General features: G+C 44.1%; 1 protein-coding gene across 7 annotated transcripts in view; it reads right to left on the bottom strand.

Moving 5' to 3' along the window:
• Positions 1-10,909: 10,909 nt before the first annotated feature.
• LOC148861312 (protein FAR1-RELATED SEQUENCE 5-like) overlaps positions 10,910-25,383 on the bottom strand; it is a 102,160-nt gene continuing 87,686 nt past the window's right edge. For 4 of the 7 annotated variants that reach the window (XR_016113101.1, XR_016113100.1, XR_016113096.1 and 1 more), the window contains one exon: positions 13,318-13,898. The gene's annotated coding sequence lies outside the window, so the exon portion shown is untranslated. Of the gene's footprint in view, positions 13,177-13,317; positions 13,899-25,383 lie in introns of those variants that run through there. The other 3 variants (XR_016113102.1, XR_016113097.1, XR_016113099.1) reach the window with 1 other exon arrangement.

Raw genomic sequence — 25,383 nt, 5'->3', positions numbered from 1 at the left:
TAGCCACTGGTCCATCTCTACTCTAAGGTTCAAAGTATAGATCGTATCGCATCGGTACTTAAAAACGGCTGAAATTTATTTTTTTAGTTTTTTTTCTTACATTTTGGTTTTTTGGAAGCTTTTAGCATGTTTTTTATTATTAAAAAAATTGGGTTCGAAATACCTGCAAACAAGTGTTTTGGACCGTATCTTTTTCAAAAGATGCGATATGATATGTCCCGTATCGTATCGATACTTTGAACCATGCTCTACTCCACTACATTAGAACTTTTTTTTTTAAACAAGCAATTCATTAAAAGAACAAAAAGAAAATTACTCAAAAAAAAAAACAAACAAACAGGAGAACAACAAAAAATCTTCCCCGAGAGATTAACCACGATGATAGGGTGGAATTTAGGATCAAATAAAATAGTTCTTGTTGTCGAATGGATTAGTCGGGGGCAATGAGGTAAATTCACTCTCCAATTTCGAGGATAGGTTGAAGACTTAGAGGCCTCAGAAGAGGTGAGCCGAGGCCGAAGACCTTAGGCCAAGGGCCAAGGCTAGGTATTCCTTTCGAGGACCGTAGAAGCCAAGGACTGTGAGTCGTCACTTCGGTGGCGAGGTTCTTGGAGATCCGAGGTACTATAAAACAGGAAGTGTTAGAGGTCTCAAGTGGAGACCCAAAGCGGAGGCTCCGACGCTCAAGTCAGTACGAGGTGTAAAGTAGGAGGGGGTGCAGATGAAGTCTTGGTGACAGTCCTCGGATACACCGGGTCTCCAAGAGTAAATGCTAAGGAAACAAGGTAGGTGTAGAAAGTAAATGAGGGAGCTATGTCAGAATCTCAAGTTTTGATTCCCCATTAAGGGGGAGTTACCTCTTATTTATACTTAAGCGGGCTAGAGGTAGGTGAAGATGAACGCACTAGATGAGGGTCGTACGAGGTCAGGCGGCAGACCTTGGTGGGTACATCTGACCGTCCTATGGTTGGCTCCATACGAAGGCAGTAGGGCTTCCCCCCTAATATGCCTGACGCTATCAAACCTTAGTGGGCTGGGCCTAGCTAACCCACATCATTTGCCCCCTACTCTCGAGGTTGAGGCAAGGCCTTGGCTTTGGCTGGTAATGAGGGTAACAGTCGAGGTAAGGCTTCGGATTCGGTCATTGGGAGTAGGTGTCACTATGCCTTTGGATTCTACAGCCGAGGCGTGTTCTGTAGCGGTGTCGTTTTCACTGTATGCGTAGTCCTTTGATTCAGAAGCGCGTGTGGTGCGGATGCCTCGGTTTGGCGGAGGTGTCCCATATCACACACGGTCAAGTCGCATTAGTGGACTACCGTGCGGGAGATGGTCACTCCAGTAGGTGTGCGTTTGTCGGGTTGAGCGGTCCGCCTAGTGGTTCGCGATGGGTTGGCCCTACAGTTCGCTCAGTGGGCTGCCGCGGCCAGCATCGCGGTCCCCCCGACGTCATTTTGTCTTCCGAGGGCATTTACTATGAGGTGTGGTAGAACTGGTTTGCAGAAGTGGAGGGCTCCTGTGACCGTCGGATCTGTGTTGATTTGAACCATTGCTTGGGTGTCGTTTCTCCTTTCGAGGACAAGCGTCGAGTGGCGCATTGTAGTTGGATGGTGGAAGTGGAGATGTCTCAGTTGTCAGATTCAGAGAGATCCGGGCCATCCATTTTCCTTTAAATAGGGGCCCTAGTGGTGAATTTCCCCTTCATTTGAACTTAGATGCCCTTGCTATCGAGTGAACTCAGCTCCCCAACTCTCAATCCTCTAGGACTTTCTCAGTTCCTCCACTCTTCAGGACATTTCGTCTTCACTTAGGTAATCGACTATGTCGTTTTTAGACTCCGGCCCTGAATGCCATGAACTCCCAAACATCTCGGAAGGGAGCTCCCCTATAACCCCTTCCCCTCTGTCTTCTCTAGGTTCCTTAGCCATAGCCCCCCTTTGGCAGGAGGTGGCCGTACTGAGGGAAATGTTAGCCTCGGGGGGTGCTGAGGACAGCCACCGGGGGAATAACTCTCCCCATGAAAGCACCACATCAGCGTCGCCGAGGGAGCCCGAAGGGTCTCCTCTCTCTGAGGAGGATGTCATGGAAGTCGTCGTCGGACTGGTGGGAGGGAGTGCTGCCCGAAGAGTGGCTAACGCTAGTATTCCACATTCGGAGTTTGACAGGTGGGCCAGGTCAAATCCTTAGCGAGGAGGTTCCACATACTCTAGTCTTATGACCTGAGGGTCCCCAATGTGGGCAATTGGCTATGGACCCTCGAGGAGGGGGAAATCTGTCTACTAGCATTTTTTCGAGTCTAGCCTTAGGTGTCCCCTCCCTTCTTTAATCTCCAAGTTGCTGGAGAGGTACGGTATCACTATCAGCCAACTCGTACCCAACACCCTTAGGACCATCGTAGCGATAGTGTGGGCTCGGCTCAGGGGTGTGGAGTTGACGTTGAGGATGTTCCGTGTCATGCTCGTGCCGAGGAAGCACTTTTGAGGCCAACATGTATTACTTCCACCCTTGGAGGGGGAAGCCTGTGCATAACCCCTCGTCCGTCCACGGGTGGAAGGACAAATTGTTCTACGTCTCCTGCCCCGAGGGATGGTGGTTCAGGTCTGACTGGGGGGAGGCCTACACCATCGTCGAGAGATGTCCCCCACCACTCCGAGACAAAGAGGCTGCAACTGTAGCTCACCTGCTTGTGATGAGGACATTCCAGGCGAAGCCGTTGGTGGAGGAGGAGGTCCCCTAGTCTTCACTAGGATTAGCCCAGCCCCCCTCAGTAGGAGAGGTTCTGTGGTTACTTAGTACGTCTTCCATGTTTTTCGCTTTAATGTACTAACTGTTTTCTTTTGCTATTTCGCAGAAGTGCCCATGGACGCCAAGCAACGTTTGTTGGAGAAGGCCCGAGTGAAGCAGGTCAGGAAGAAAGCCGAGGGACAAATGCCGAAGCGGCCCGACGATGAAGTTGCCCATGCCTCAGCGAAGGGGGGAAATCTGCAAGTCCCCGCTAAGGGGAAGCAACCAGTTGTGGCACCCCAGGAAGTCACTAGTGGGGTGAAGAGGCCTTCGGAAGGGGCCAAAAAGCTGATAGAGGCACTGAAGAAGCTAGCCACCGGGACCAAGGTGCCGAAGAAGCCCACAAACGGGCCTGAGGCGGGTAAGAAGAGGCCCACAGTAGATACGTCGAGAGAGGAGCTGCCGTGGAAGGTGGCCAATACAGAGAGACAAGCCAAGGAGGTGGTGCAGAGGTCCACGCTCGAGGAGCACCCATCCGGGCCTTCATCAGCCCCTCTATCAGTACAGGGGCTCCTCGAGAGAGCCGAGGGGACCAGAAAGATCTTCCGCCCGAATTGGCAGCTCCAAGAGGGGGACTCCATTTAGGATGAGGGGGTCAGCTAGGAGCTGGTGAGCAGGGCCATCCTATCGAGGGCCTGTACCACTTGGCTAAGGTAATATGCTTTTCGGCTTTGCGTTTCCTTCTCTCCCTACCCTTTCATTTGCTAACTGGTTTTGTTGCAATTCTGTCTGCATTTTGTCGGTTTGGGGGACCGAACGAGGCTGGCCATGTCTCGTATTGACAAGGTGGAGAAAGAAAATAATTCTGTCAAGGAGAAGCTCTAGAAGGAACGGGAGAAGTTCCAGAAAGCAGCTGCCGCCGCCGAGGACAAATACTAGAAGTTCCAAAAGGCGTTCCTAGACAAGCAATCAGTTTGGGAGCGCCTCGAGATTCAACTGAAGGAGGCGTGGCAAGGACTCTCCAAGGAGCAGGGAGCAGATGGAGCAGGTCCGACTGGAGAGAATTGTCACTGAAGTGGAGAGACGGGCAGCCAAGGCCGAGAAGAAGGCTGCCGAGGCAGAGAAGGCTGTTGAAGCCAGGGCCTTGGCAGAGCAATCAAAGAAAGCAGCGTCCGAGGCGGTGGAGATGTACAAGAAGTCCTTCGATTACCTGGACGTGCTGGTTGAGTACGCTTCATGTTCCTACCTTGACGGCAATGTAGATACGAAGAAGGCGCTCCTACTGGTGATGCCAGATTTTGATGTCGAGGGGCTGCAGGTGATCCCCAATGCTCCCAATGAGACCCAACCTACCGATGACTTCGTTCCCCCTCCTATCAATGGCGAGGTGCATGCGTAGATTCCCTCCTTTTTGTTCAGTTACTGTAGTGTTTTGTTGTATGTTTCTCTTTTTTTTTGTGAATGTACATACGCTTGGCCTACGAGGCCTTAACAAACTTTTTGTAAAGGTGATACTAAACAAGAAGTAAACAATGAATGAAGCCATTTTTTTGTATTCACTGCACTTTGTGTATGTTGTCTTTCTTCTTTTTTTTTCTTCATTTTTTTCTTATTCCTTCTTCAAGAGTTCCTTGCCCCTCCGAACAATCAGGACCATAACACACAAAGCACACACAGTTCGCTCATAGTGTACATTTATTTGCACACTCGCTTCAAGTAGTTGGGGGGTTGGGAGTCGAGGCGAGGCAACATGTCCGAAATGAGGCTCACCCGACTCCCGAATTCCTTAAGTGTCAACTTAGGCAAGGCCGAAGGGACCTGGCGCCGTGGTCGAGGTATGTCACCGAGGTACTTAGGGAGACCAAGAGCTGAGGTGGAGTAGCACCATCGAGGTGCAGTTCACCTGACTTGTTTTCTCACAAAGTGTTTCCTCAGGAGAGACTAAGACGTCCCGCCGGTGAAGCCGAGGGCTCGATCTCACTATTTTCGTTGCACTAAGTATAGGTAGCCGAGGGGGTCACCACGCTCCGAGGTAATGGGGCATGTAGAGGCCTCTTTCGCCCTAGCGTGCAGAGGGGCCATCATCCACCGAGGAGGTGACGAGGCGTAAAAGGCCTCTCTCGCCCTGGCATGTATGCTCTTGGCGAGGTGCTCATCCTAGGGTCATCATTGTTTTTCGCAATGGCTTGTGCCAAGGGCTCGTCCCTCGGAGGAGGGCTTCGCGTGTCGGTAGGTCCTGAGGCTACGGGTCTTTTAGGATATATGACACATTCATTCATCATTTAGCCATAAGTAACTACATTCATTGGAAATACTTTCAGAGGCTCTCCGAGTTCCATGTCTGAGGGACATGTCTTCCATCCAAATGTTCCAAGTGGAAAGTGTCAGGGCCGAGGACTTGCTTGATCCTGTAGGGGCCTTCCTAGTTGGGGCCCAACTTTTCTACTCCGGGTTCAGGGACCATGATTTTTCTAAGGGTGAGGTCCCCTTCTCAGAAGCATATTTCTTTTACTTTCAAGTTGTAGTAGTGGGCCACACGTTGGTAGACAACTACCTTGATCTGCGCCTACTCCTGGGCTTCCTCCAACAGATCTAGTTTGGCTCTGAGAGCTTTACTATAGGCCTCGACTCGGAGCGTCGGCTGACCAATCTTTGTAGGTATTACTATTTCGGTACCATAAGTTAGGCTAAAAGGAGTTTCTCCCATTGTCGTCCGAGGTGTGGTTTGGTATGCCCAAGGTACACTGTTCAGTTCATCGGCCCATAAGCCTTTAGCTCAGTCTAGCCTCATCTTCAATCCGTATAGGATGGTCCTTTTGGTGACCTCGACTAGGCCATTTGTTTGGGAGTAGCCCACTAAGGTGTACTATTGTTTGATGCTGAGGGAGGTGTTAGACACTGTATGCCCTTAGCTCTAATTAGAATTATGTACATTATGACATTTAATGTAATTGAATAAAGTGCATATTTGATTCGTGTTATTATGGTGTGTTTCTGTGTAATACGCTTAAACTGGATACATATGAGACTCGTGTTAGTTTAGAATCTTCACAGCCGTTGGATAGATTTTGGGAGATTTATCCTGTCAAGGTTGACACTGATGTGCCGCCAAGTTGGTTAGGGTGGCTTGTCTCATCTGCCAGGGTGAGACCTGAGATACATGTAGTGTGGATTTTCTTGAAACCCTGAACCATACCAGAATTCCAATATTTTCCTAGACCTTGGAGATAGATGGGCAAAACTGGAATGTTACACCTGACCCCTACACTCGATTATGATACTACTATGTGTCGAATTGGGCTGTCTTTGATGTGCCAATCAGTGAGATCCTTAAAGGGGGTCAAAACCTGAGTATGTTGGGACAGTCCAAGAATTCATCTGAGTGGGTGATCATAGTGACAGGATCAACTCTTTTGTTGGACAAAGTGAATGATCGGGGATGCACTCTCTGATGGAAACCAAAACTGTCGGCAGTCGATTTCAACCGTTGAAATTTGTTTTGCAAAATATATTTATATAGAGATATACATATATACATTATGATTTCAAAGTTTGCAAACAATTTTAATTCCCGGGATCCATGTGAGTAAAGAGTGCAACACTGTACCTTGCAGCCGAGGGAGAGATCATCTCTTGTCGGGCAGTGTTTGATCATTATGGGCTGATGTTAAGTGTAAGACCATTGAGGGTAATACCTGATGGGATAATCTTGCATCTGCCCACAGTCATTGGGTTTTTATAAGGTGGCTTGACCCAAGGACCATTTAGTGTAAATGTTGGGCTTAATAAGAGCTCATGGTGATGGATTTAGAGGTTCATTGTCTCCTATAGTGAATTCGGCCAGGCCTTGTAACAGAGGCTAGGCTGAACCCATGTGACTGATGTGTAGATCAATGTTCGAGTCCCACGCCACACAAGGATATCCAACTAGGCAGTAGATAGGAGGGTAAGTGAGCAAATGGACTTAGTTGGCCTAAAGCCCAATTCAAACTGACTTAATAGTATTAATTAAAGAGGGGCGGTTCTAGGATTTAGATCAGCAAATAAGGATAAGGGATTGTCCCTATCCACTCAGAGAGTTCAGATCCAAATAGAGATTTGGATTAGGAAACTCCTAATCAGATTAGGAGGGCTGATCTTTATCTGCAGATAAGATAAGGGATTGTCCTTATCTCTTAAAGAGAGTCTAGATCCAAATACAAGATTTGGATCAGGGAACTCCTAACGGGATTAGGAGATGCTCTCTTTAAAGGCTATAAATAGAACTGCAAGGGGGCGAACCAAAGACACACAGAAAAGAAGAGAGATCTTCTGGTTCGCAGATCACAAGAAAGAAATCTTGCAATTTGACTATTTCAGATTGCTACTCTTTCTTGCTCTTGCCGCCTCTACTAGTTCGATCTCCACCTGTAGGAGCGATCAAGAAGAGTTCTTGATATTATCTTTTGGGAGAAAAGATAATAAGAAATTGTGCTCACTTGCCCTCCATCGAGTTCTTGCTAAAGAATTCAGTTCTTGCTGAAGAACCATCTTGTTGATTCTGCTCCACCTTACGCTGTGTCATCTTCAGTGGGAGCAGTCTTTGGTATTCTCCTTGGGCATAAACACCTTCGTTGGGGGTTACTACTACTCCGTATCAGATATATCCCTCTCCTACCTTTTGGTTTCAGATCTAGTTCGGTTTAGGTTCAAGATCGATCATTGAAAATGCAATTTTCTAAAATAGGGAATGCGATTCCCACATGGGAGAGAGAAATTTTTGAAATTTCACCCAACCTATCTGTAAGGTTCGGCTATCCATATGATGGATCTCTCATCCCTTAAGGAGGCACACCATTTCCGAAATTTGGCGTCATCGAACTGTTTCCCGTTGTCGATGACCAGAATGTGGGGGAGGTCGAAGCGACAGATGATGTTTTTCTAGAAGTTTTGGATTTCCCGAGCCGTGATAGTGGCTAAGGGCTTGGCTTCGGCCCACTTCGTGAAGTAGTCCACATCGACGAGGTACTTCTTGCCCCCCATCGCTTGTGGGAAAGGGCTGAGGAGGTCCATTCCCCACTTAGCGAAGGGTTAAGGGCTACTGAGGGCTGAGAGAGTTGTCGCAGGCTGATGGCATATGTTGGCGTGCCTTTGGCATTGATCACATCTTCGCACAAGTTCGACTTTGTCTTTGTGAAGTGTTGGCACAAAATATCACTGCCTCAATGTCTTTTGGGTGAGGGCCCTGCCGCTGAGGTGGTTTCCGTAGATGCCTAATGATTTTTCCTGAACATGTACTCACCCTCCTCGGGGCGAAGGAATCGGAGGTAGGGTAGGGTGAAGGACCTTCTATACAGCTTTCCTTCGTGCAACGTATAATGGGTTGCCTAACGTCGGAGTCGTCTAGCCTTGTTCCTATCATCGGGCAGCCGATATGTAAGGAGGAAGTTGATGATAGGGTCCATTCATGATGTCTCGGCCCCTATTGGTAGTACTTGAGTTTCTTCAATGGTCGACTGAGATAGCTTCTCTACACAAACGGTACAGTCGAGGACCGTGCCCGAGGTGCTTGCCAACTTGGACAGGGCATCGACCCTCGCATTTTTCGTTCGTGGGACTTGCTGCAAGGTAAAGTGCTGGAAGTGGCGGGTTAGTTCTTGGACTTTGGCGAGGTACTTAGACATGTTTTGTTCTCTGGCTTCGTATTCGCCGTTCACTTGGTTGATCACCAGCTAGGAGTCGTTGAAGGCTTCAATGTATGACGAGCCGAGGTCCTTGGCCAGTTGTAGTTCGGCGAGGAAGACCTCGTATTCGACTTCGTTGTTGGATGCCAGAAAGTTGAATCTCAATGTATATTTGATGGTTGAGTTATCCGGGGTGAGAAGGATAAGGCCAGCGCCTCTTCCTTTGGTATTGGATGACCCGTCCACAAAAAACATCCAGGTAGGAGGGGCATCTTCGGCGGGGCACCCATTTCTTGATTCGTCTTTCGAGGCCCGAGGGAGAGCTCGGTTGAAGGCGCACTCCATCGTGAAATTTGTAAGGGTTTGTGCTTTGATGGCGGGCCTCGATTGGTATCGTATGTCAAATTCAAAAAGCTCTATGGCTCATTTGATTAGGTGCCCTGAGGTCTCGGGCTTGGCAATGACAACTCTAAGGGGTTGGTTTGTAAACACCATAATGAAGTGAACTTGGAAGTAAGGCTTAAGATTTCGGGCTAAAACCATGAGAGCAAAGGCCAGCTTCTCTACTTCGGGATATTTGGTTTCGGCGTCGCATAATACTTTGCTGACATAGTATACCGGTTTCTGTGCTCTATCATCTCTAATCAGGACTGAGCTGACCGTTTTGTCCCTGGCTGACAGGTAAAGGTATAGAGTTTCTCTTGGTACCGGGCAGGCCAGGAGGGGAGGGGAGGCAAGGCGAGATACTCCTTGAGTTCATTGAAAGCTCGCTAACATTCCCTGGTCCATTGGAAGCCCTTCAGTTTCTTGATGGCTCAGAAGAAGGGAAGACAACGGTCAGCTAACTTTGACATAAAGCGGTTGAGCATTGCCACATGGCCAGTGAGCTTCTGGGTTTCCTTCACCAACTGAGGAGGTACCATGTCCAGTATGGCCTGTATTTTCTCAGGGTTGGCATTGATACCGCATTGAGTGATGATGAAGCCTAAAAACTTGCCCGAAGTGATGCCAAAGGCACACTTGTTGGGGTTCAACTTAATATTAAACCTCCGCAAAGTGTCGAAGGCCTCGGCCAGGTCTGAGGTGTGGGCCTTGGCTTTTAGGATCTTCACCACCATATCATCTACATAGGCCTCAACATTCCTCCCCATCTGATCCTTGAACACTTTGTTCACAAGGCGTTGGTAGGTAGCTCCTGCGTTTTTAAGTACAAAGGGCAGTATGTGCCATGTTTGGTGATGAATGAGGTATTCTCTTCATCTTCGGGGTTCATCTTTATCTAGTTGTATCCGGAGAAGGTATCCATAAAGCTAAGCAGTTCATATCTTGTAGTGGCGACGACAATGTGGTCTATCCTTGGTAAGGGAAAACTATCATTGGGATAGGCTCGGTTAAGGTCTATGAAGTCAATATAGATTCGCCATTTTCCATTAGCTTTTTTAACCAAAATCACATTTCACAGATAGTTAGGATAATATACCTCTCGGATGAATCCGACATTGAGTAGCTTGTCAACCTCCTCTCCTATGGCCTTCCATCACTCCGTTGCAAAGTTCATCTTATTCTGCCGATCTGGCCAAGAGCTCGGGTCCATGCTCAGCCTGTGAGAAATGATTGAAGGGTCAATTCTGGGCATGTCACTAGAGGACCAAGCAAAGACGTCCACGTTAGTTTTGAGGAAACTTACCAGCTCGGATAGGCTTTGTGGGGGAAGGTTGGACCCAACACGGGCAGTCTTCTCGGGCTCGTCCTCGTCTAGGGGAACCAAGACGAGGTCCTTTGTTGACTAGCCTTGTCTCGTTGGTTCTTTCCTGAGGTCAATACCCTCCAATGGCAAGGCTTCTTTGTTCTTGCCTTTCAATGCCGCCACATAGCATTGGCAGGCAACATACTGATCCCCCCGAACGACTTCGATGCCGTGCTCGTTTAGAAATTTGAGGGCAAGGTGGTAAGAGGACATGGCAGTTCACAGTGCATGAAGTGTTGGCCTCCCCATGATTGCATTGTAGGGGAGCCGATCCTCATGACAAGGAACGTTGGCAGGGTGATCTTTCCTTCTAGCTTAACAATATTGCCGGAGAAGCCAACAAGCGAGACGTTGGCAGGTTGAAGGTGCCCTAGCTTTATCTTCATCTTTTTAAAAGCTTCATAGAAGAGGATGTCTGTCGAGGAGCCACTATTGACGATAATCCTCTTAACTAAGAAGTTTGCCACTATGACCAAAATTACTAATGCATCATCATAGGGGACCGTGATCCCATCCCATTTAGGTCCTCGTCCGTGAAAGAGAGGTCCTTGTGTTGCTTTGGCCTCTTGGGGGCTGGCCCTCGGATGCTCAATTGCCTGGCGTAGCCCTTGCGGGCCGAGGACAAGGCTCCCCCTGAGGCCGAGCCCCTAACGATGACGTCAATGACTCCAACGACTTGTTGTTGCTGTTGCTGTTGGAAGGACGAAGCACCGACTTCGCCTCCAACATACTACTTCAGGTGTCCACGATGGATGAGGGACTCTATCTCGTTCTTTAACTCGTGGCAGTGCTCGGTATTGTGGCCCACACCGTGGTGAAACTGATAGTACTTTTTAGGGTTCCCCCTCTTGGGGTTTCTCTTCATCTTTTCTGGCCACTTTACAAACTTCTCCTCGCTTCATTAGTTCCCCATGGTATCAATGCACACCCCCATCAACGGACTCCGAGCTGACTCCACCCTTAAGTGTTTGGTCGCTAAGATCCCATCGAAGATAAAGCTAGAATTCCTGAAAAAGGCCTAAAAGTGCATTGGGGCCGAGGAGGGGGACCACTAGGACAAGGAAGCCGAACGTAACGACGGGCCCTCCGAAAAGAAAAGGAAGAATAAAGATCGATGCGCTGATGGCAGCAAAGATAACAAGAAGCCGTTGGCCTGAGCCACAGCCTACAACCAATATACGCCACTCAACTCCTCCCGGACCAAAACCCTGATGGACATGAATGAGATGACACTCTTCTGGCATCGCCTGTTTCCAATGAAGCGGGCGAGAAACATATTGGAAAACTGCTCCCAAAAACTTATTGACCTCGGGGAGAGGTTGGAGAACCAACGGCGTGTTGCCCCCTTTAAGGTGGCCTTGAAAGTGCGTCACATCAAGGTGTCAGAATACCCATAAAGTATCATGAGCGCTCGGAAACTCTCCAAGTGGTCATCTGGGTCTGAGAAGTCATCGTGCATCTCCAAAGTAGGAGCCTTGAAGTGTGGGGAGAGAGGTTTTGAAATGATTTCCAGGGTGAATGTGTCTGTGCAGCCAGCGGAGTTTCCGTAACTGGTTGAGGCATCGGCTTGGCTCTCTTTAACTTGGCGGAGCTCATCCTTGAGGGCCTCGATCTTGGCTCGCAACTCAACAAGCCCTGGGTCAGCGGGGGCGTGGGCCCTGCTTTTGTCTTCATGGACTTGGTGGGCATCAACTCGGACTCCCAAGTACTCCAAGACGGGTGGAGTGGCGTGGCGTCGGCTCTCGCCTTGGGAGCAAACTTCGAGACGGCTGAGATGCCTGTCGTCATCCCTAAGGACCTTCCTCCGGCGATAGTGGTGTTGCTCCAAAGGATGGTGATTGCCTTCGGATTGAGTGGGCACATTTTCCCATCGGTTAGGATAGATGTTCCTTCGTGGTGAATTGGGGGATGGTTGTTGCCTGACTCCGATGGCTCAACCAGCGAGTTGTTGCCCTAGCCGAGGGCTGGTGGCTCGACATGCTCGTTTCGGCCCTGATCCTCTGGCACCCTAGTGGGGCGGTCACCTCAAGAGGGACCTCTTGCTCGGGGGCAGACTTCTTCCATACGTTGAGTAAGGTGGTCCAAATGATCGAGGATAGCCTGAAACTGTTCATAGGTGACCAGGTTCTAATTATTCCTGGTTCAACGCACCATGGCTTTCGAGCTTAAGAGGGCTTGGAGTCAAAGTATATTCTTTATCCTAAAAAGGGGGTCGTCTTAGCAACGTTTCCCACAAACGACACCAATTATTGCCACACGGATTAGCCGAGGGCAACGAGGTAAATTCACTCTCCAAATTCCAAGGATAGGCCAAAGACTTCGAGGCCTCGGAAGAGGTGAGCCAAGGCGAGGTATTCCTTCCAAGGACCGTAGAAGCCGAGGGCTGTAAGTCGTCACTCCGGTGGCAAAGTTCCTGGAGATTCGAGGTACTACAAAACAGGAAGTGTTGAAGGCTTATGTGGAAACCCAAAGCGGAGGTTCCGACACTCAAGTCAGTACGAGGTGTAAAGTAGGAGGGGGTGCAAACGAGGTTCTTAGTGATAGTCCTCGGATACACCGGGTCTCCAAGAGTAAATGCTAAGGAATGAAGGTAGGTGTGAAAAATAAATGAGGGAGATATGTCAGAATCCCAAGTTCTGGTCCCCCATTAAGGGGGAGTCACCTCTTATTTATACTCGAACGGGCTGTTAGTAGGTGAAGATGAACGCACCAGATGAGGGCCATATGAGGTCAGGTGGCAGGCCCTAGCGGGTACGTCTGACTGGCTCCGTACGAAGGCAGGGCTTCCCCCCTATTGTGGCTGACGCTATCAGACGTTAGTGGGCTGGGCCTGGCTAATCCACATCAGTTCCTATTCGCCATATTGGCGACATGGTAAGCTCTATACTTCTCTTTTCTATTTACATACAGGACAAAACAACTAATATTAAAGGAACGCAAATACTGAATTTCTTCGATCAGGATCTGTTCCATTCCATTTCCATCTTGCTGGAGAGTGGAGTCTCCTCTCCGGCCTTTCAATCTTTGCTAATAACTGTTGAGCATCTGTGTATATGAAGAAGACAATGAGACGAATATAATTGAAGAAAAATAACAGCTAGAATGTAATATTTTAAACAAATGGTAAGATTAGGAATATGATGTTATTATTTGTATAATTTTAAACCGAAATATTATGTCTTGAAATTCTAGAAAGTTACTTATGACTTTTTTTGGAAAAATATAGCTCGTACACGAGAGAGAGAGAGAGAGAACACGAGAATGCACATATGGGCCTGAAGAAACAAAAAAGCAAGGGCCAAGCAATTAATTAGTCATTGTATTTGATCTGTACAAAATATCCCTTCCCATACCTAATTTTGCTAACCCAACTGCTGCTTGATTTAAGTCATGGGGGATCCATCTGAAGCTCCAATTCAACTGAGAGGAAACCTCTTGGATCTCGAACAGGAGGTGAGGGATCTTCCAGGGGTTATCACCTCGGCCATTGGCCCATTTGGTAGTGTTTCTAGAATTACCTTCGATTGCCAAGGATTTAATGAGTCTATTGGCAATCCTTGGACCATCAAGAATGGACCACTATAAGTCATCAATGAGAAATTACCATTAGTTGAATTGATGTAAGCTTATTCATTTAGAGAAGTTAACCAGCTCGATTGGAAATCACTTCAATTGCGAAGGAATCATAAAGAGAGACCAATTAGAAATCACCATTAACTGAGTAGAACCAAAGAGATTTCTAATTGAATATGAGCAATGAGAAACCACTGAAAGTGCAAAAGAATTTGAGAAAATCAGCATTGAGATATCTACATTAGTAGACCAAATATAAACTTAGGCAATAAGAGGATCAAGAAATATGGAAGCAGTTAGAATCACATGAAATATAGGAGATTAATGGAACCAAAAAAACTGGTAGCCTATTGTTTAAGCTTGTTTGCTAATAGTTTATATTTGTGGAAATACATGAGAAATCACTTGATGCATCTGAAACAATCAGTAATGAAGTTTAGTCAAAACATTTTGCAAAAAAAGAAACTTATAATTTTGATTCTTCTCTATTGTTCATTTTCTATGGGTGTAACCAAGGTTCAAAAAATCTTTATGTATCGGGCCGTATCGGGAGCACCCTGATACGCCCCTACAGAGGGTGTATCGGGGTTTGACCGGTTCAGGGGGGTGGAGGAACCTTAAACTGGCCCCCTGAACCGGATTTGAAAAAATAAAAAAAAAACAGTACCAATACTGCCCGATATGCCCCTACCGGCGTATTGGGCGTATCGATATTTAGAACCTTGGGTGTAACTAATAAACTTCATTAAAGTAAATAACTAGTTACAAACATGGTCAAGAGATATCAAAGAAAAGCGTGTTATGACTAAAGAGACAAGGAGATGGCTGATCAAAATAAATAATGAAAAGAGAAATATTACTTGGAAAAAAAATCAATGAGAAACTACCACCATTTTGTTCGATGGGAAGAATGAGAAATCACTTGAACTACAAAGAGATTGCAGAAAATCACTAATGCAATATCACATTTAGCTAAGTAGTAGAAATAGAAAATAACTACACTACTTCAGGCATGTGAAGTAATCATTAATCAAGCAAACAGTAGTTACAAAGATAGGTCATGTTGGAAGGAGTACCAGAAAACCAGCTATAAGAAATTACCATTGGCTAAATAGTTATAAGCTTATCCAATAAGAAAAGATAAGCGCCTGTGATATTGTAGTTTTGTAGAAGCAAGGTGACATCATCTTAAGTGCAAAGAAATTTGAGAAAATCAGCAATGAGAAATTACCATTAGTTGAATAGATTTAAGCCTAGGCAATAAGAGAAGCAAGAATCATGAAAGAAGAAATTGGAACAAGTCATGTTGAATGAAAAATCACCACAAGCCATTAACTCAAATGAATGTTAGAGATGGTTACAAACATGGATCATGTGGGAGTAGCACCCATAAGAAATTGGCAGATGTATTATGGATGCCCATCTATCTAGAAACCAAGAAATTAGTGATTGCTTCATAGAAGATATAGGATTACCTTTAATTTTTAGAAGTATTTTTAAAGTATGGCAGAATTTGGAGGAAAAAAATACAATGATAAGCTCATTAAAGAGGACCCAAGACATGCTAGTAGGGTCTTAAATTACTTAAACCAATCAACCTAGGTCACCACCATGTCGTATCAGGTCTTTATTTTTTTTGGTAGAAAATGATTCATTAAGGAACAACACAACAAACACCTATTCAAAGACCAAATAGAAGAAAGAAACAAGCTAAAACTAAAACTACGGCCCTTGCTCAACAGGGGCTGCGAAATGAGCATCAGAACTTAACAAAGCCATATCTTGAGCCACAGCATCAGACAACCACATAGAAATAAGAAGAAAAACAGTCCCAAAAGAATAAGAAAACCGATTAAAAAAAAGGGAAAAAACAAAGGAGATAGTAGCAGAAAGAAGAAGAAGAGAGAAGAGTTCAGTTGTGAGAAGGGTGAGGAGAAGAGTTGTTTGTACGATCCCTCCTTCCCTAATCCTTTCATTTAAAAATTAATCACTAACTTTCAGCAATTACAAGTAAGCCCTTAATTGGGTGGCCAGCTAACTAAACAAAATAAAACTGATGTTAACAGGCCCATTAACAAAACAAAACAGAAGAATAAAGAAGAAATAACAACTGTGGGCTATGGGCCATTCGGCCCATCTTCTCTACACTCCCCCTCAAGCTGATCATAGATGTCAATCATGCCCAGCTTGCCTGTATTATGTTGTAGCTTGGCCTTGGAGACTCCTTTGGTAAGAATGTCAGCTAATTGTTCTTCAGATGCAATGAAAGGTAGACAAACTTCTCCAGAAGTCACTCTTTCTTTGATGAAACGCCTGTCAACTCCAATGTGTTTAGTTCTATCGTGTTGCATAGAATTATGGGCAATGTTAATGGCAGCTTGATTGTCACAATACAGCATCAGTGGTCTATCATAATAAACACCTAATTCCTCCATCAGGGATCGAAGCCAAAATAACTCAGTAACTCCATGAGCCATAGCTCTGTCCTCTGCCTCATCTGAAGATCTAGCAACCATAGATTGTTGCTTGCTTCTCCAAGAAACAATATTGCCTGCCACCATACTACAGTATCCCGAAGTTGATCTCCTATCATCAGTGTTGCCTGCCTAGTCAGCATCTATATAGGCCTCTACTTTCATATGACCATGTTTAGCAAAAAGGATACCCTTCCCCAGAGTGCTCTTCAAGTAACATTAAATTCTCTCTGTTACTGCCATATGTGTATCTCTGGGAGCATACATGAACTGGCTAATGCAGCAAACAACATATGCAATGTTAGGGTGAGTCATATAAAGATAATAGCAGTTTCCCTAGTAACATTTGAAACACTCCCTTATCCTCCAAAAGTTGTCCATCAGAGGTAGAAAACTTGTGACTCATATTAATAGGTGTAGCCACTGGTCTTGCACCCATTTTACCTGTTTCAGTGAGCAAGTCTAGCACATACTTGCGTTGAGAAATAAAGATTCCATCTTTAGACCGAGCCACTTCAATACCTAAGAAATACCTCAATTCCCCTAAGTCTTTGATCTCAAACTCTGCGTGAAGGAAGGGTTTAAGGTTATCAATCCCTGTCACATCAATGTCAGTCACTACAATGTCATCCACATAGACTATAAGATATACCAACAATGAACCTCTCCTCTTTACAGAGAGGGTATGGTCAGATGGAGCTTGTGCATAATCAAATTTAACAAGAGCAGCCCTAAACCTTTCAAACCAATCTTTAGGTGACTGTTTGATCCCATAGAGAGACTTCTTCAGTTTACACACCTTACCCTCCATGTTTGTGCCATACATCCTTGGTGGGAGAGACATATAAACCTCTTCATGCAATTCTCCATTCAACAAGGCATTTTTCACGTTTAGCTGATAGAGGGGCCAATCTGAATGAATTGCCAAAGATAGCAGGACCCTCATAGAGGTCATCTTCACAACAGGGGCAAAAATCTCTAGGTAGTCAATCCCATAAGTCTACATATAGCCTTTTGCAACCAATCGAGCTTTGTATCTCTCAATAGAGACATCAACATAATATTTGATGGTATACACCCATTTACAGCCCACTGGCTCCTTTCCTTTAGGCAAATCAACAACTTCCCATGTGTCATTCTTGTACAGAGTCTGATACAGACCTAGGTATAGGCTTAGAAGCAACAGAGGAAAGAAAGGAATAATATGAAAGAGAAAGAAGGTCATAGGAAAGATGCTTAGAAATGCAATATACAGTACACTTGCGTTTACCTTTCCTTATGGCAATAGGGACATCAAGGTCTGGGAAGGGAGATTGCAAGGGTGTGACCTTAATACCTATTGTTTCTTTAGCAACTGAAAGTGTAGGAGGTTCATGTGGTGTAGAGGAAACAAACTGCTCACTTCTAGTCTTTTGCCATTGGTACCACCTGTGAGTAGAAAGAGGACGAGGAGGCAATGGAGGAGGAACATGAATAGTGAAGGCATCCGGAGATGATTGTTCCCTCCTGGACTCAACCACTCAACAGAAAAAAAACTCAAGGAAGACTCGATAGGAATGAGAAGGGAGAGTGCAAACAACTATGACAAATACTCCCCTTGAGAACGATGCTCCCCCTGAGATGAACCATAAAAAGGAGTGGACTTAGCAAAAGTGACATCCATTGAGACATAACGAGTCCCACTACTAGGACCAAAACAACAATAACCCTTCTGTGTGGAGGCATAACAAAGAAAAATGCACTTATGGGACTTTGGTTCAAATTTATGTCTCTAGGTACTAGAAATGTTAACATAACAAGTGCAGCCAAAGACATGAAGGGAAAGAGAAAAAAAAATCCTTATCTGGATAAAGAAGATTAAAAGGAAACTTAAGCCCAAAACTCTGGATGGCATATGATTGATTAGGTATGTTATAGTGAGAACAACATCCCCCCAAAACTTTGTAGGAACATGTGAGGCAAACAAAATGCTTCTTACAGCTTCAACTATGTGAATGTTTTTCCTTTCAGCTACTCCATTTTGTTCTAGAGTACGAACACAAGAGCTTTGGTGGATGACCCCAAAGTTAGTGAGATAAGAGGTTAGGTTTTTCTCAAAGTATTGTTTTGCATTATCAGACTTAAATATCTTAATTCTTGTATCAAACTGGGTAAGAACAAATTCATGAAATTGTCTTACAAGCTTGGGAACTTCGTCACGAGATCTCATAAAAATAACGAAGTATACTGAGAAAAATCGTCAATGAACAAGATAAAATATCGATAACCACCCATAGAAGGCAAGTGGTATGCCCCCCACACATCAGAGTGCACAATATGAAAAGGAAAAGTGGATCTCTTATTACTTATAAGATAAGTGCTTCTACAATGTTTTGATAACTCACATGACGCACAATGAAAACTAGACAAGTTAATTCCCTTAAACAACTTTGGAAAAAAATGACTCGAATAAAAGGACTTGTGTTCTAATATAATTCAAGAAGAAAGAAGAAAGAAAAACAGATAGACTTCGAAGAGAAGAAGAGAAAGAGAAGAAGAAAGAAAGACGGGGTTCGGTCTAATTGATATGCCGCCCCATTAGATCTTAGATATTATATAGATTAATCTCCTTACAAGAGTAGGAGTAGGAGTTACTCTAATACCCCTACTTAAATAGAACACAAACAAATAAAGATAAACATAAACTAGGATAAACAAAAGGCCAGCCAGCCCAACTAAAGAGAAAATAAAATAAATAAGTGTGGGGATGGAACCACACACACATTCAGACACTAGAAACTACTATCTATCTCTACACTCCCCCTCAAGTTGGGAGTAGATATTTGTCATGCCCAACTTGCGTAAATCTGCCTCCAACTTGATTTTTGTGATTGCTTTGGTGAAGAGATCAGATAACTGCATGTCTGAGGCAATGCAAGGAAGGCACACTTCTTGAGATGTAACTCGCTCTCGGATAAAATGTCTATCCACCTCAATATGCTTAGTCCTGTCATGCTGTATTGGGTTGTGGGCAATATTAATTGCAGCTTGATTATCGCAATACAACATCAGAGGCATTTCATAATAAATTCCCAGCTCATTGAGCAAGGATTTTAGCCATAATACTTCTGCAACACCATTGGCCATGGATCTGTATTCATTGACAGGCCTGAACAAGGATTTGGATGATATAAAACAAGAAAAAAGTGACTGAAAAAACAGGGGCTCAAAAAGGGAGGGAGGAGTGGTTTTGGATGATACCAAAATATGGGAAGGATAGAAAAGAAACGACTGTGGTAAAAGGAGGAAGAAGAAGAAGAGTTGTAGGGTGGAAGCCGACCGGAACAAGGAAACTTCAATTCAAGGTAGAGAGAAAGGGTGACGCGACAATCCAGCAGAATAGGGTGAAAGGAGACTAGAACAAGGATTTATGTCAACACAACTGTTCGAACACTAGCATGACAAACAGTCTCTTCCCTTAGAAGTCACAGTTGCAACGACTCTCAGAAGAGTAGAACAAGTACAACAATCAGAGGTAGTGTCTCAGTCGTTTGATCAATACAGTAGTAGACAGATTGGAAGAGGTAAGCATCACTGCCCCCACTTCCTCTATCCCCAGTGAGGTGAGAAGAACTGGTGAAGAAGGCGACAAGGAGGAATTTGGGGTCGATGAAAGTAGGGTAAGTGAAGGAAAGAGAAAAAGAAAGAGGGAGGCAAAGGAATTTAGAGAAAAAAAGGTATAATAGAAAGAGGCTATTGGGTTTAGGCAAAGGGATAGGGGGAGGGGGGGGGGGAGGGGCAGGAGTTATCAGGATGAGAAGGGAGTTCAAAGGCTGCGGAGAGAGTTGGGAATAAAGAGGCTGAGTCGGAAGGGGGGATAAGGAGAGAAAGTGGAAAGTTTGCTACAGAAAAGAACTTGGAGTTGAACAAGATAGTCAACAGAGAGGTCACGATAGGAAAATCTCTCGGGCTATTATTTTGGGGAGGAGAGGGTTTTACCAAAAGAGCCTTCAAACAGTTTGAAAGGAGGATAGAAGAGAAGGCCAAAAAAGAGAAGGTAAGAAAGTGAAAAAGCTGGAGCGAAGAAAGGGTAGAGGAGGATCAGGTTGTAGTCGAAGAATGAGGACTAAACGAAGGAGACCCAAATAGAGGAGGGGATGGGGAAGGATGAAGCTGCCAAGTTGGAATGTCTGTGGGTTAAGGGAGAAGAATAGGAGAGTTCTAGTATACAACTAAATTAGGAAGCAGAAGCCTGAATGCCTGATGTAGTCCTCTTGCAGGAACCGAAGCTGGAGTTTTTCAACATAAGTGTGCTGAATAAGATTTGGGGGAAGGATGGGGGTGAGTGGGTGGAGCTGAAAGAGGATGGGTTGGCGGGAGGTAGTTTTTCTGTGGGATCCAGGTGTGTTCAAGAAGATTGGGGAGTGGGCTGGGAGATTCTTGGTATTGGTCTGCTGGTCTTTGTGGAGGGAAAGGATCAGGAGTCTCTCTGAAGGAAAGGAATGGAGCATTTAAGAATGAAGAGTTGGTAGCATCGATTGGCAAACTCATCACAAGCTAGGTCATCTCCTTTCAAGAATTGAGCAAATCAGTCCTTCAGACTTTGCTAAGAATTTCTGGGATTTATTAGAGGTTCAAATTTGTAATGTAAATTAATTTAGTATGAACTGAATTTTGATGTATGTTTGCTTTGATTTGTGGGGTGTTATCTAGACACCTGAACAACTTGTACCTACTTTTTTAATAAATTCTTTTTATTTACTCTTCAAAAAATGGACAAGTTATATGCACGCTCCACAAAATGTATCTTTCTTGGCTACTCTCGGACACAAAAGGGATACAAGTGTTAAAATCCTACTTTTCAGCGTTCCTTTGTACGTTCTGATGCCACCTTCTTTGAATTAGTTTCGTTCTTTACAAGTAATGGTGTTTCTTCTTCATCTCCTGTGCTCCCACTTCAAGTTCCTATTGATGACCCCATTCCTCTTATTCCTGTTGTTCCCAAGTCTTCACCTCTATTGCAGGTTCCTACTAAGCGACCACTAATCTGGCAAGTGTATACACATCGACAGATACCATCTCCTCCTCCAGTTTCTTCTCTGTCAATAGATCCAATAATCGTTCCTAACCCTGTGATGTCCTCTCCATCAACAGTCTAACTATGTTTCTGTTTCTCATCTTTCTACTTCTCATCGTCAATTTGTTTCCCTTTGTCTATTGGTTCTATTCCTAAGGTTCAAAATTTCAATACAATACAAGGCGTATCGGGAGCTGTCTGAAACACCAAATAAGGGGTGTTTTGGACTTTGAATTTTCAGGGGGTAGGCATGGTTAAAACCAACACCCTGATGCAACTTTGAAACTAACAGTCATAAAGTAGCAAAACACCTAATACGGCTGTTCATGCATATCGGGTGTATCAATACTTTAAAACATGTCTATTCCTAAGAATGTCTAGGAAGCTATTACCTTCCCAGAGCGGCACTACACAATGGAAGAAGAACTCTCTACACTTGCTCATAATCACACGTAGGAGCTCACCACTCTTCCTCATGGTAAGCATGTTGTAGGTTGTAAGTTGGTGTAAATATAAAATACATTTTTTTATATCTTTTGAAGGGCTACACAATGGGTGGTAGCCCATCCCCCAACCCAACCCATAATCCCCCCCAACCTAGTTGTAGGTGGGATTCAATCCAAAATCTCCGCTATGACCAACAAGAGACCTTACCAACCAGCTGATTGGCACCTTGCTATATAGCCAAATACTTACCAGTTTCCCTCTATAAAAAGGAGCTTGTTTCAAGGTTTCTTTCTCCCCCCATTTTCCCATTGTCTCTTAACTAGGATTTTGGGTTCCGCAGAGGGTTAAGGGATGAGGAATCGATTTCTGCCTCTGAGCTCTTACTTTTACTTGATTCTGTTTGTTAGGACCCCCCTAAACCAGATAGAAGAATTTGGTCTTTGACCTCGAGTGGCTCCTTCTCTTGTTCTTCCTTCTTTAAGTCCCTATGCTCTACTCCTTCCCCTTTGTTGTTCCCAGTCAAAGAAGTTTGGTCAAGGCCAATTCCACCTAAAATTGCTAGTATTTTGTTGGGAAGTGTATTATGGTAAAATTAATACTGTGGACAATGTACAAAAAAAGAGACCTTATTCATGCTTGTCCCCCAATTGGTGCGTTTTATGTAAAGTGTAGAATGAGGACTGTTATCACCTACTGATTTCTTGCTCTTTTACAGTAAATATTTGGAATTGGGTTTTTATGCTGTTTGGGTACAAGTGGATCCTACCTCCTGAAGTAAATCTGCTTTTTGATCAATCTTTTTCTGGTTGGCCAATAAAGAGAGTGAAAGTAATGTGGAAATGTATTAGGGCAGCCCTCTTATGGACCATTTGGGAGAAAAGAAATGCTACAATTTTCCAGGAGGAGAGAAGCATTGCTGAAACAAAGGATTGTATACTGACGAGGGCAATCCTTTGGCTAAAAACTATTGATCTCTTTGCAGATTACTCTAGTGATGACCTTCGAAGGAGTTGGGTAGCAGTGGCCTCCACCTCATCCAAGAAAAATAGAACACAAGCAAGTTTGTTACCCCCTCCGGAAGGAGTTGTAAAGTTGAACTTTGATGGGAGCAGTTAAGGCAATCCAGGACCTTTGGGTATAGGAGGGATCTTGAGGAATAAGGATGGCAACATTCTGTACTTATTCTCAGGTCCAGTGGGTTATGGAGACTCTACAAGGGCTGAGATATTAGTTGTGGTACAAGGACTACGGATTTCCAACCAACTTGGACTGACTAAATTGATAGTTGAAGGAGACTCTAAGGTGATAGTGGGATGGATGTCAGACCCAGAAACTGTTGTTTGGGGATATGGGGACATCATCAAAAAAGTCAAATGGTTTACAAGAACCATGCCAGTTAGCTTTCAATGGGTTAGTAGATCGAAAAATACTTTGGCAAACAAGGGGTTCAAGGGATTCTTTGTTTTTGGCTATTTTGTAACCGTAATCCGAAAAGAGTTGGGTTTGGAACCACCTTTAAGGGGAGGTAATACCTCATGTCTCCTCTTAGGATGCTTCATGCTTGTACTATTTATATCTCCATTTAATAAAATGCCATTCATTCATGAAAAAAAAAAGAATAGAGTGCCTAAAGGCTAGGTTGATTGCCAAGGGGTACTCTTAGTTGTATGGAGTGGATTATATAGAGACATTCTCTCCTGTTGCTGGCTCAGTTCGTGTATTGATATCCTTAACAGCTATTTATGACTAGTCCTTGTTTCAACTTGACATTAAGAATGCCTTCATGCATGGTGATCTTAGTGAAGAAGTGTATATGGAGCAACCACCAGGGTTTGTTGCTCAGGGGGAGGATAGTAAGGTGTGTAGACTTAAGAAGAAAATTTACAAACTGAAACAATCTTTGCATGCTTGGTTTGGAAGATTTTAGTGAGGTAGTTGCGGATTTCAATATGAAGCAATGTTAGGTCGATCGTTCTATGTTTTAGCTAGGAAGGTTTTGTTGGTGGTTTATGTAGATGACATTGTCATTATAGGTAGTGACAAGTTGGGGATTGATAAATTGAAGGCTTTTCTGCATGACCACTTTCAAACAAAAGATCTTGGCAAATTGAAATACTTTCTGGGAATAAAAGTTGCAAGGTTGAAACATGGCATCAATTTATGTCAGAGAAAGTATGTGATTGACTTGATAGAAGAGACATGATTGTTGGGTGTTAAACCAGCTGAAACACCCATGGAGCCCAACATCAAGCTAAGCACTGATGAGGGTGAAGAATTTGATGATCTTGGAAGGTACAGGAGGTTAGGAGTTCAAATCAGCCCCCCACAAGATAGTTTCCCACAACATCCCACAACACATCCCTGCTGTGTATTGGGAACATCTCCCGATGATAATACCAGAAACGATGACGCATCATCGGGAGATGTTCTCAATACATGGTGGGGATGTGCTGTGGGCCGTTGTGGGAAACTATCTTGTGGGGGGCTGATTTCAACTCGGAGGTTAGTGAGTAAGTTAAATTATTTGACTATTACCTGGCCTAACATTTCCTCTACAGTGAGTGTAGTCAACCAGTTTATGCAAAAGCCCCGAGTTCCCATTGAAATGCAATACTGAGAATTATACGATATTTGAAAGGAGCTCCAGGTCACGGATTATTATACAAATCAAGAGGAAATCTTGAAATAGATGGTTATACAGATGCAGATTGGACAGGCTCATTGTCTGATAGAATGTCCACTATAGGGTACTATACTTTTCTTGGAGGAAATTTAGTAACATGAAAGAGCAAGAAACAAACAATGGTAGTGAGAAGCAATGTTGAAGCTAAATATAGAGCTATGGTACACACGGCTTGTGAGTTAGTGTGGTTAAAGAACCTTCTTTAGAAGATTGGGTATACACTCAACAATCCTATGAAGTTGTACTACGACAACCAAGCTACAATTCACATCGCATCTAATCCAATCTTCCACGAGAGAACAAAACACATAGAAGTTGACTATCACTTTATACGAGAAAAAGTGCTCGGTGGAGTGATAAATATAGTACATGTGAATACAAGGAGTCAATGGGCTGATTTGTTTACAAAAGGATTGAGTCAGGGAAAAGTGGATTATATATGTAACAAGCTAGGATTATATGACATATACTCACCTGCTTGAGGGGAAGTGTTAGAGTTGATAGTCCAGGGGTATTTGAGTCATTTCATAGTGCTTTACTTAAAGGTCTTTTGTCTACTATGTCTGAAGTTAAGTAGAGTGCCCCATACATAAAGAGGGGCACAAAGGTCATTGAACTTAATGTTACGAATATATATATATATATTTGTATATACTAGTAAGTATGCACATGCTTTGCATGTGGCGGTTATAGATGATGATAAGGATAGTAATAATGTATCTAAAATTTTCCATAAAATTCATATTTTTTTTATATTTTTTGTTTTTATTACTAATTGAATGCAAATTGCAAAGTCCGAGTCCGATCACGTAAATACCTACTTGGTTGGACTCTTCTTTTTGTATCATTGATAGGCCTACCTACTTGGTTGGACTCTTCTTTTTGTAATATTTTATCTTCTTATTGTATCTTTTTTTGTTATGTTGGTTCAATTGGTTTAGTGTTTATGTTAGTCTTATTTATGTTTTAAGTTCTTGAGCTTATTATGGGCCTTAGTTATTGGGCCTAAACTTGTTATT

The sequence above is a fragment of the Nelumbo lutea genome, chromosome 4 (genome assembly GCF_056320005.1).
Source record: "Nelumbo lutea isolate HS-2025 chromosome 4, American lotus-T2T, whole genome shotgun sequence".
Classification (NCBI taxonomy): Eukaryota; Viridiplantae; Streptophyta; class Magnoliopsida; order Proteales; family Nelumbonaceae; genus Nelumbo; species Nelumbo lutea.
The sequence above is the reverse complement of the archived record's forward strand: the minus strand, read 5'-3'. Positions and strand labels throughout refer to the sequence as shown.